Here is a 12106-nt window from a genome sequence, read left to right on the forward strand (position 1 = left end):
GCTTCTATGCATATCCATACCTCCACATATGTTATTTTTTAAGTTTATTAATTTATTCTGAGAGAGAGAGAGAGAGAGAGAGAGCGCGTGCGCACAAGCAGGGGAGGGGCAGAAGGAGAGGGAGAGAGAGAGAATGCCAACCAGGCTCTGCATGGAGCCAGATACAGGGCTCAAACTCACAAACCATGAGATCATGACCTGAGCCAAAACAGTCGGGCACTTAACCAGCTGAGCCACCCAGGCCCTCCTCCCCATATGTTATTATCACAAATTATATCTTATATATTTATGTGTCCATTAACATAGATTTATAATTATTATTTTATGCATTTTTTAAATCACATAGGAATAAAAGAGGAGTTCCAAAACAAAAAAAACAAAAATATTGTCTTTTACATTTATTTATGCAGTTACTTTTACTTGTGTTATGTCCTCATATGACTTGAGTTATTGTCTAAAGTTCTTTTATTTCAACCTGAAGGACTCTCCTTAGCATTTCTTACAGACAATCCTAGTAGGAATGAATTCCCTTAGGGCTTATTTATCTGGGAATGTCTTAATTTCTCCCCCTTTTTTTTTTTGAAGGATAGTTTTGCCAAATCTAGAATTCTTGGATCACAGATTTTCTTCTAGCACTTTAAATACACCATTCCACTGCTTTGTGACCTCATGGTTTCTGATGTGAAAACAGCAGTTAATCTTAGTGGGGATCCCTTGAATATAGCAAGTCACTTCTCTCTTGCTGCTTTTAAGATTTCTCTCCTTGTTTTTGGCCTTCAAGTTTGATTATAATTTCTTTCAGAATGGATCTCTTTGAGTGTATCCTGCTCAGAATTCTTTGAGCTTCTTGGAATTTTCCTTTTTTATGTGTGTATAGACTCAAATTAATATCTAGTGTCCCTTGATTTCAGCCTGAATAATTTCCCATAATATTTCTTGTACACTGGGTCTGCAGGGAACAGATGTTGTCTGTATTTATCTACAAATATTTATTTCATCTTCACTTTTTAATATATAATATTTTAATTAACTTACTATTTTTGAGCAATTTTAGGTTTACAGAAAAAATTTAAGACAAAGGTACAGAGTTCCCATATACCCTCCTCACCCAACGCCCAACTTACCCTATTAGTAACATCTTGCACTATTGAGGTACAGTTGTTAAAACTGATGAGACCAATGTTGGCACATTGTTACTAACTAAAATTCATGGTTTATATTAGAGTTCACTCTTTGTGTTGTACATTCTATGAATTTTGACAAATTTATAATGACCTGTATCCATCATTACAGTATCACAGAATAATAATTTCACTGCTTTGAAAAAGCTACCTATTCATTTCTCTCTCCCACCCCAAAATCCCAAGGAATCCCTGAACTTTAACCTGTTTCCATAATTTTGCCTTTTCCAGAATGTCATATAGTTTAAATCCTACAAGATGTAGTCTTTTCAGATTGGCTTCATTCACTTAGCATATGCATTTAAGGTTTCTCCATGTCTTTTTGTGGCTTGATAGGCCCTTTTTGTGCTAAATAATATTCTGTTGTTTTGTTGCACTACAGTTTACCCCTTCACCTATTGAAGGATGTCTTCATTGTATTCAAGGTTTGGCAATTATAAATTAGGCTGCTACAAACATTCCATGGACAGGTTTCGTGTCAGGAAACTTCAAGTAATTTAGGTAAAAAAAAAAAAAACAAGGAGTATAATTTCTGGATCATATAGTAAGATTATGTTTAATTTTATAAGAAACTGCCAAATTCTCTTCTAAAGTGGCTATACTATTTTATATTCCCCACCATCAGTGAATAAGACTTTGTGTTGCTCCATGTTCCTGTCAACAGCTGGTGTTGTCAATATTTTGAATTTTGACCATTCTAAGAAGTGTGTAGTGGTATCACTGGTTTTTTTTTTTAATTTGCAATTCTCTAAGGTTATATGATACTGAGCATCTTTCTATGTATTGATTTGTCATCTACATATCTTCTCTGGAGATTTTTCTGTTCATACATAGTCCCATTTCTTAATTTGGTTTTTGTATTATTATTGTGGAGTTTTAAGCACTATTTATATATTTTGGGTACCAGTCCTTTATCGGATATTTGTTTTGAAAATATTTTCTTCTAGGGGCGCCTGGGTGGCTCAGTCGGCTGAACGACCGACTTCGGCTCAGGTCATGATATCTCATGGTTTGTGAGTTCGAGCCCGTGTCGGGCTCTGTGCTGACAGCCCAGAGCCTGGAGCCTGCTTCTGATTCTATGTTTCCCTCTCTCTCTCTGCCCCTCCCCCACTCATGCTCTGTCTCTCTCTCTGTCTCAGAAATAAACATTAAAAACAATTTTTTTAAATAAAAAAATATTTTCTTCCAGTGTGTGTCTTAGCTTTTCATTTTCTTAATAACATCTTTTGCAGAGTAGAAGTTTTTAATTTTAATGGAGTCCAGCTTATCAGGTTTTTTTCTTTTATTCCTTGTGCTTTGGGTTCTATCTAAGAATTCATTACCAAAGCCAAGGTCACTTAGATTTTTCTCATATTATCTTCTAGGAGTTTTATAGTTTTGGATTTTACATTTAGGTCTGTGATCCACATTGAGTAATTTTTGTGAAAAGCCTGTCTGTCTCTAGATTCATATTTTTGCATATAGGTGTCTAGTTCTAGCATAATTTATTTTTTCCTTTTTTATGAATATAATTTATTGTCAAATTGGCTTACATACAACACCCAGCTCTCATCCCAACGAGTGTCCTCCTCAATGCCCGTCACCCATTTTCCTTCTCCTCCACCCCCCATCCACCCTCAGTTTGTTCTCTGTATTTAAGAGTCTCTTGTGGTTTGCCTCCCTCCATCTCTGTAACTATTTTTCTCCCTTCCCTTCCCCCATGGTCTTCTATTAAGTTTCTCAAGATCCGTATATGAGTGAAAGCATATGATATCTGTCCTTCTCTGACTGATTTATTTCACTCAGCATGATACCTTCCAGTTCCATCCACATTGCTGCAAATGGCATGATTTCATTCTTCTCATTGCCAAGTAGTATTCCATTTTATATATAAACCACATCTTTATCAGTTCATCAGTTGATGGACATTTAGGCTCTTTCCATAATTTGGCTATTGTTGAAAGTGCTGCTATAAACATTGGGGTACACGTAGCATGATTTGTTAAAAAGACTACTCTTTTCACATTAAATTGCTTTGATCATATGTCAAAGATCAGATGACTATATTTGTGTGGGTCTATTTCTGTGCTCCCTATTCTGTTTTATATTGTTTGGCCAATTCAAAACTATCTAGAATATTGCATCTTTACAGTAAGTCTTAAGATTGGGTGGTGTCAGTCCTCTGACTTTGTCCACCTTCAGTATTGTTTTGGCTATTCTGGGTCTTATGCATATCCATAAATATTTTAGAATTTGTCAGTATCCACAAAATAACTTGCTGGAACTTTGAATGGAATTGTTTTGTATCTGTAGATCAAGTTTGGAAACAATGACACCTTGACAACATTGAGTCTTTGTACCCAAATTCATGGATTATCTCAATCATTTAGGTATTCTTTGATTTCTTTTATCAGAGTTTTGTAGTTTTCTTCATATAGATTTTGTATATATTTTATTAGATTTATGCCTGGGTATTTCAGCTTTCTGGACACTAAATGGTGTTATATTTTTCATCTCAAATTCCATTTGTTCTTTGCTCATATAAGAAAGCAAATTACTTTGGCATATTAACATCGTATCCTGCAACCTTGCCATAATCTCTTATTAGTTTCAGGGGTTTTGTTGTTTATTCTTTGGGATCTTCTACCTATGCAACCATGTCATCTATGAAGTAAGACAGTTTTATTTCTTCTTTCTCAGTAGGTATACCTTTTATTTCCTTTTCTTGTCTTAGTGCATTAGCTAGGACCTCATGATGTCAAAAAGCAATGGTGAGAAGAAAGAAATATCCTTGCCTTGCTCTTCTGATCTTAACAGGAAAGCTTTGAGTTTCTTACCATTAAGGATGATATTAGCTGTAGTTTTTTAGTAAGATGTTCTTCAGGAAGTTCCTCTGTTCCTAGTTTACAGGAAATGAATGGGTGTTGCATTTTGTCAAATGCTTTTTCTGCATCTATTGATAAAACCATGTGATTTTTCTTTTTTTAGCCTGTTGATGTGATGAATTACATTAATTGATTCTCAAATGTTGGACTAGTTTTGTATAAATCCCACTTATTGTGGTATATACATTGTTGTATTTGTTATGTCCTATTCAGATTTTTGCATCTATGTTCATGAGGAATATTGATCTGCAGTTTTCCTTTCATATAATATCTTTGTCTAGTTTTGGCATTAGGGCAATACTGGCCTTGTAGAATGAGTTCCACTTCTATTCTGTGGAAGAGATGGTAAAGAAATGGTATAATTTCTTCTTTAAATGTTTGGTAGAATTCATCCATGAACCCATCTGGGCATGAGAATTTCTGTTTGGGGAGGTTATTAATTATTGATTCCATTTCTTTAATAAATATAATCCTTTTCAGATTGTCTATTTCTCCTTTTGTGAGTTTTAGTAGATTGTGTCTTTCAAGTAATTGGTTCATTTCATCTTGCTTATCAAATTCATGGGCATAAAGTTGTTAATAATATTCCTTTATTATCCTTTAATGTTCATGTAGTCATTAATGATAACCCTATTTCATTTCTTGTATTAGTAACTTTTGTCTTTTTTTCCTAGCTAACCTGGCTAGATATTGACTAATTTTACTGATCTTTGCAAAGAACCAGTTTCTAATTTTGTCAATTTTCCCTATTGAAGTCATATTATCAATTTCACTGATTTCTGCTCTAATTTGCATTACCTTTTTCTTTTTAATCTGGATTTAATTTGTTCTTTTTCTGTTTTCCTGAGGTGTAAGCTTATATGGTTGATTTTAGATCTTCTTTTCTACTGTATGCATTCAATGCTGCAAATTTCCCTCTAAGCACTGCTTTCACTGTATCCCACAAAATTTGATAAGATGCATTTTCATTTTCATTTAGTTTTAAATATTTTTAAGTTTCTCTTGAGATTTCTTCTTGACCTATGTATTATTTAGAAATGTGCTGGGGATGCCTGGGTAGCTCATTCAGTTGGGAGTCTGACTCTTGATTTCAGCTCAGGTTATGATCTTGAATTTCGTGGGTTTGAGCCCCTCGTTGGGCTGTGTGCTGCCAGGGTCCTGCGCTGTTGGTGCTTGAGCATCTCCCTTATCCTCTCTCTCTGTCCCTCCTCTTTTCTCCTCCTCCCCCCACAATAAATAAATAAACTTAAAAAAAAGAAATGTGCTGTTTAATCTAAGTGTTTGGGTATTTCCCAACTACCTTTCTGTTGTTGATTTCTAATTTAAATCCACTGTGGTCTAAGAGTATGCATTGTATGATTTCTAATTTTTGAAATAAGATGTTGTAGGACCCAGAATGTGGTCTGTTTTGGTCAGTGTTCCATGTGAACTTGAGAGTAATGTGTAGTTTGCTGTTATTTGATAAAGTAACCTGTAGATATCAGTTATATCCAGTTGATCAATGGTGCTGTTGAGTTTAGTTATATCTTTACTGACTTTCTGCCTACTTGATCTATTCATTTCTGATAGTGGGCTCTTGAAGTCTCCAACTATAAGCATGGACTCCTCTATTTTTCCTTGCAGTTCTAACAGTTTTTGACTCACATAGTTTGATGCTCTTTTGATATACCCATACATATCAAGAATTGTTATGTCTTGGAAGATTGACCTTTTTATCATTGTGTAATACCTCTCTTTATATTTGATAATTTTCCCTACTCTGAAGTCTGCTTTGTCTGAAATTACTAAAGTAACTCTGGCTTTCCTTTGATTAGTGTTACTATGGTATATCTTTCTCTATCCCTTTACTTTTAGTTTCTTTAAATAAGGGGATTTCTTACAGACAATACATAGGTGAATCTTCTTTTGATCCACTCTGACAATCTCTAATTGATACATTTAGATCATTGATGTTTAAAGTGATTATTGATATAGTTGAATTAATATTTACCATGTTCATTAGTTTTCTATTAATTGCTCTTGTTTTTTTGCTCCTGTTTTTGTCTCCCAGTCTTTTTCTGCCTTGTGTCATTTAAACTGAGTATTTTGTATGATATCATTTTTTATCTTCCCTTAGCATATCAATAATCCTACTTTTTAATATTTAGTGATTGCCCACAAAAGTGAGTTTGTAGTATATATATAACCAGTCCAAGACCACTTTCAAATAACACAATACCACTTCCCAAGTAGTATGAGTACCTTATTACAGAGTATTTCCAATTCCTCCATCCCCTCCCTTATACCATTGCTGCCATCCATTTTACTTATCCATAGGCTATAATCATTGAATACATTGTTGTTATTATTTTGAACAAGTTGTTGCCTGCTAGATCAATTAAGAATAAGAGAAGTACCCCAATTTAACCCTCAAATTGGGCAGCATGAAAACTTTTACTGAAAAAATAAAATAAAATAAATAAACCCTTACTGTGCCTATAGTTTTTCCTTCTCTAATGCTTCTCTAAGATCTAAGTGTCTTATATATAGCATTTTTCTTCTCTCTTAAGAACTTCTGTTAACATTTATTGCAAGACAGTTCTACTGGTGACAAGTTCCCTCAAATTTTTGTGTGAGAAAGTCTATTTCTCCTTCATCTTTGAAGGACAGTTTTGCTCAGTATGGAATTCCATGTTGGTGGTACTTTTATCACTTTAAATATTTCATTCCACTCTCTTCTTGACTTGCATGGGTTCTAAAGAGCTGTCCGATGTAACTCTTATTTTCTCCTTTATACATAAGGTATTTTTGCCCTCTGGCTTTGTTCAAGATTTTTCCTTGATTTTCTGCAGTATAAATATGAGATTATTAGGTATAGATTTTTGAGTATCTACCTTTGTATTCTCTGAGCTTCTTCAACCTATGGTTTGATGGCTTTCATTAATTTTGGAAAATTATTTTATCACCATTACTTTATTTTTTAAATATAATTTATTGTCAAATTGGCTTCCATACAACCCCCAGTGTTCATCCCAACAAGTGCCCTTCTCATTTCCCATCACCCATGGGTATCACTATTACTTTAAATACTTCCTCTGTTCCTATCCCTCTTTACCGTCTGGTATTTCTATTATGTGTCTATTGCTCCTTTTATAATTGGCCCCTAATTCTGAGATATTCAATTCATTTTTCTTTTTTTCCTTTTATTTTCATTTTGAAAGTTGCTGTTGATATATCTTCAATCTTCACTGATTACTTACCTCAGCCATGTCCAGTCTGTTGATGAGCACATCAAAGGCATTCTTTATTTCTGTTATGGTATTTTGGCTTTCTACCATTTCCTTTTGATTTTTTTCTTACATTTTCCATTTCTCTGCTAATATTATCCATATGTGTTCTTTCATGTTGTCCATTTTTTGCATTTCAGTATGTGGCATATTAGTTTTATTTGATTAATAGTCCCAGTCTGATCATTTCAACATCTCTGCCATTTCTGAGTCTGGGTCTGATGTTTGCTATTTCTTGTAGTATGATTTCTACTTTTTGTTTGAAAGCTACACATAGATGAAAGAAACTGAGGTAAATAGGCCTTTCAATAAGATTTTATGTTGTCAGGCTAGGCATTTGGCTTTACTTACTATTTGCTATAGCTGTCAGTGTTGGAGGCTAAACTTTCCGCAGTGTCCTTCTTTTTGTCTGGCCTGTTTTTAGATTTCCCCAGAGATTTCTTTTTTGTTTTTTTAATCTAACATAATTTATTTAACAAATTGCCTGGTGTAGGGGACCATAAGTAAATTATCTTCATTTTTTTGCTTGTTTTTATTTTTTGAAGTATAGTTGGTGTACAGTATTATATTAATTTCAAGTGTACAGCATAGTGATTCAACAGTTCTCTACATTGCACAGTGCTTACCACAGTAAGTATAAAAGTATAATTACCATCTGTCATCATACACAATTATTACAATATTATTAACTATATTCCCTATGCTGTACTTTTATCCACATGATTTATTTATTTTGGATATTGTCTGAGATGCAATTCTTTCAGTTGTATTCCCATATTGTAAGAAGCCTTATTGATGTAGTGGTAAGGTGTTGGAGGACTGGAAGTGTTCTGTAGTACTATGATTTGGCCTGAGTTCTTTAGCGACCCTGTGCCCCTGAGCTGTGCCCTTCACAAGTGCTTCTCAGTTTGTTTTGTTTTTCCTTTTAGGTGGGACAGGAAGGCTAGAGGGTACTGGTGTTGTATATTTCCCTTCCCCGAGATTGGTTAGGCTCTAGCACAATAGTTTCTCTTAAGAACAGAATGTTCTGGGCATATTTAAAAGTATCTGTTTTTTCCCTTTCCTTCCTAGAAGGATGAGAGGAGTTTTCTCCAATCACTGTGAGAACCTGATAGGGCTCCTTGTAATAAAACTCAAAAGTGTGAGTCTTCCCTGGGACTGGAGCCCTTTGGAATTTTTTACTCTCAGACTTGTCCCCACTGAGCTTCCAGAAATTCATCAAGTTCAGGTCCTGCTATCCTAGTCCTGGTTCCCAGAGTTTTCCCCTCCTGGGTTTCTACTCTGGTAAATTGTGCTTATTTGTATTCATTTGTATCTCTGCCCAGTCTTGGAGGCACTGATATGTCTTATGACCTCACTTCTCTGATGAATCTGTAAGGAGTTGGTTTTCAGGTTGTTCTGGGTCTTTTTTTCTTCTTCATATGTGGGCAGGAGAGACAACTTCCAAGCTCTTTACATGCCTAAATGGATTACCTTCATTTTTTTAAGTTAATTTTGATGCATATGGGATTCTTGGTTGACAGTCTTTTTTTTCTTTCATCACTTTTGATTTGTTATCCTACTGACTTCTGCCCTACATTGTTTCTAATCAGAAGTCAGCTATTTATCTTACTGTAGTTTCCTTGAAGTAATCAGTCAATAAGTAATCTCAGTGAGAGCAATTAATCAGTCTCACTGCTTTCATGATTGTCTATTTTTCTGTGGCTTTCAACATTATACTGTTATGTATCTGCTATGGATCTCCTTGTGGTTTATTCCTGGTTGGACTTCTTGAGCTTCCTAGGTGTGTAGATAAACATTTTTCATTGAATTTAGAGGTTTTCACCATTATTTCATTAAATATTTCTTCTGTTTTGCTCTTGTCTTTTTCTGGTACCCCAGTGTATGTATGTTGGTGCCCTTAATGATGTCTAACATTTCTCTGAGGCTGTTTTCATTTTCCTTTATTCTGTTGTTTTTTTGTTTTTGTTTTTGTTTTTTGCTTTTGAGATTGCATATTATCTTTTGATCTTTCTTCGGGTTCACTGATTATTCTAGCTCACATCTACTTTGTGTTCTTTTACTGAATTGTTCATTTCAGTTTTGTACTCCCCAACTCCAGAAATCCATTTGATTCTTTTTAATAATTTATATCTCCTTGTAGTCTTCACTTAATGAGCCATTGACATAATTTCATTTTTTAAATTTCTGGTCATAGCATGGCATATTTTATTCCATTATTGTGAGAATCTTTATTCCATTTTTGGTCCATATATCCTCCTTGTTGCACACATTTAAAGTTACTTCAGGGGCACCTGGGTGGCTCAGTTCATTAAGAATCCAACTCTTAATGTTGGCTCAAGTCATGATCTTACCATTTGTGAGATCAAGCCCTACATCAGGCTCTGCACTGACAGCATGGAGACTGCTTGGGATTCTGTCTCTCCCTCTCTCTATGCCCCTCTCCTATATGTGCACGCTCTCTCTCTCTTTCTCTCTCTCTCAAAATAAATAAATGAAAACATTTAAAAAATAAAGTTACTTTGGGTCATCTGAGTAGCTCAGTCAGTTAAGCCTCCAACTTCAGCTCAGGTCATGATCTCACAGCTTGTGAGTTCGAGCCCCACATCGGGCTTTGCTGACAGCTCAGAGCCTGGCACCTGCTTTGGATTCTGTGTCTCCTTCTCTCTCTACCCCTCTCCTGTTTGCACTCTGTCTCACTCTCAAAAATAACTAATAAACATTTAAAAATAAATAAATGAATGAATGAATAAATAAATAAATAAAGTTGCTTCAAATTCATCTCTGCTTTTTCAGGCTCCTACACCTTCATAACAAGATGTCTGCAGTCTATAATTTTTTAAAGTTCCGTTTTTTCATTTGAGGGTAGGGTCATCTATCTATCATAAAGAAATTCCTTATATTTTGGTCAGCTAATGACATCCTTTCTTGGTTTCTAATGTGTTTGCTGGATTTTCCTGAAAAATTTGTATAGTAGTAAAATACATATAACATAAAATTTACCATTTTAAGCATTTGGGGAGGGAGTTGGGGGTGTGGAGACGGAGATAGAGAATCTTAAGCAGGCTTCACACCCAACACAGATCCCAATGCAAGGCTCAATCTCACGACTGTGAGTTCATAACCTGAACCAAAATCAAGAGTCAGACGCTTAACCAACTGAGCCACCCAGGTGCCTCCATTTTAAGTGGTTTTAACTATTCAGTAACATTAATTACATTCGCAGTGTTATATAACCATTACCATTATCTATATTCAAATATTTTTCATTACCCTTTCAGAAACTCTGTAACCATTAGGTAGTAATTCCTCATTCGCCTTCCCTGTAGACCCTGGTAACCTCTAATCTATTTTCTGTGTCTACACATTTGCCTAGCCTAGATACTCCATATAAATAAAATGATTCCATATTTGTTCTGGTATTATTTCACTTAGTTTATTTCACTTAGCATAATGTCTTCAAGGTTCACCCATGTCATAGCATGTTTAAGAACTTCATTCCTTTTGGGGCACCTGGGTGGCTGAGTCAGTTGAGTGTCTGACTCTTGATCCCATGCAGGTTATGATCTCATGGTTCATGAGATGAAGCCCTGTGTCAGACAACATGGAGCCTGCTTGGGACTGACTCTCTCCCTCACTCTCTGCCCTTCTGCCACTTGCATGTGAGCTCTTTCAAAATAAACTTTTTTTAAAAAAAGAACTGCATTCCTTTTTATGGATGAATAACAGTATATTATTATATATATTCCACATTGTTACTCCACTCATCATTTGATGGATGCCTGAATTCTTTTCACCTTTGTCTATTGTAAATAGTACTGCATTCGACATTGCCATACAAATATCTGTTCAAGTCCATGCTTTCAATTCTTTTGGAAGTATACTAGGAGTAGAATTGCTGATAATTGTTTAGCTTTTTGAGAAACTGCCAAACTTTTCCATTGGAGCTGCACCATTTACATTCCCATCAGTAATGCACAAGGATTCCAATTTCTGCAGGTCCTCACCAACATTAGCTATTTTCTATTTTATTGCTAATAGCCACTCTAATACGCGTGAAGTAGTGTCTTACTGTGGTTTCGATTTGTATTTCTATAATGGCTAGGGTTGAGCATTTTTACATTTGCTATTGGCCATTTCTAATATTAGGTACTTTGCTCATTTTGCAACTTAAGTTGTTTATTTGTTGTTGAGTTGTAGGAGTTTTTATATATTCTGCTTATTAATCCCTTATCAGATGTATGATTTGGAAATATGTTCTCCCATTCTGTACATTATCTTTTCACTCTCTTGATAGTGTCATTTGATGCATAAAAGATGAAAATTTTGATGAAGTCCAGTTAAACTATTTCCCCCTTTTTTGCCTGTCCTTTCAGTGTCATATCCAAGAAAATATTGCAAAATCCAATGTCATGAAAATAGTCTCCTATGTTTTCTTCACAGACTTTTATAGTTTTCACTCTTATGTTTGGTTCTTTGATTCATTTTGAGTTAATTTTTATATATTGTGTAAGTTTAGAGTCCAACTTAATACTTTTGCATGTGGATATATAGTTTTCCTTGTAGCATTTACTGAAGACTATTCTTTTTCCCCATTGAATAGTTAGCACTCTTGTCAAAAAAGAGTTGACCATATATGTTTGAAGATTTATTTCTGGGCTCCATTCTATTCCATCGGTCTCTATATCTGTCTTTATTCCAGTACCATATATTTTTTTTGGTTACCATTGCTTTGTAATAAATTATGAAATCAGGAAATGTGAGTCCTTCATATTTGTTCTTCATTTTTAATTGT

The 12106-nt window shown here is 34.8% G+C and overlaps 1 protein-coding gene across 1 annotated transcript in view; it reads left to right on the forward strand.

Annotated features, from left to right (window-relative positions):
- Window positions 1-12106, forward strand: part of CHIC1 (cysteine rich hydrophobic domain 1) — an 81432-nt gene that overhangs the window by 45444 nt on the left and 23882 nt on the right. The window lies entirely within an intron of this gene.

This window comes from Prionailurus bengalensis, chromosome X, assembly GCF_016509475.1.
Source record: "Prionailurus bengalensis isolate Pbe53 chromosome X, Fcat_Pben_1.1_paternal_pri, whole genome shotgun sequence".
NCBI classification, from domain to species: domain Eukaryota; kingdom Metazoa; phylum Chordata; class Mammalia; order Carnivora; family Felidae; genus Prionailurus; species Prionailurus bengalensis.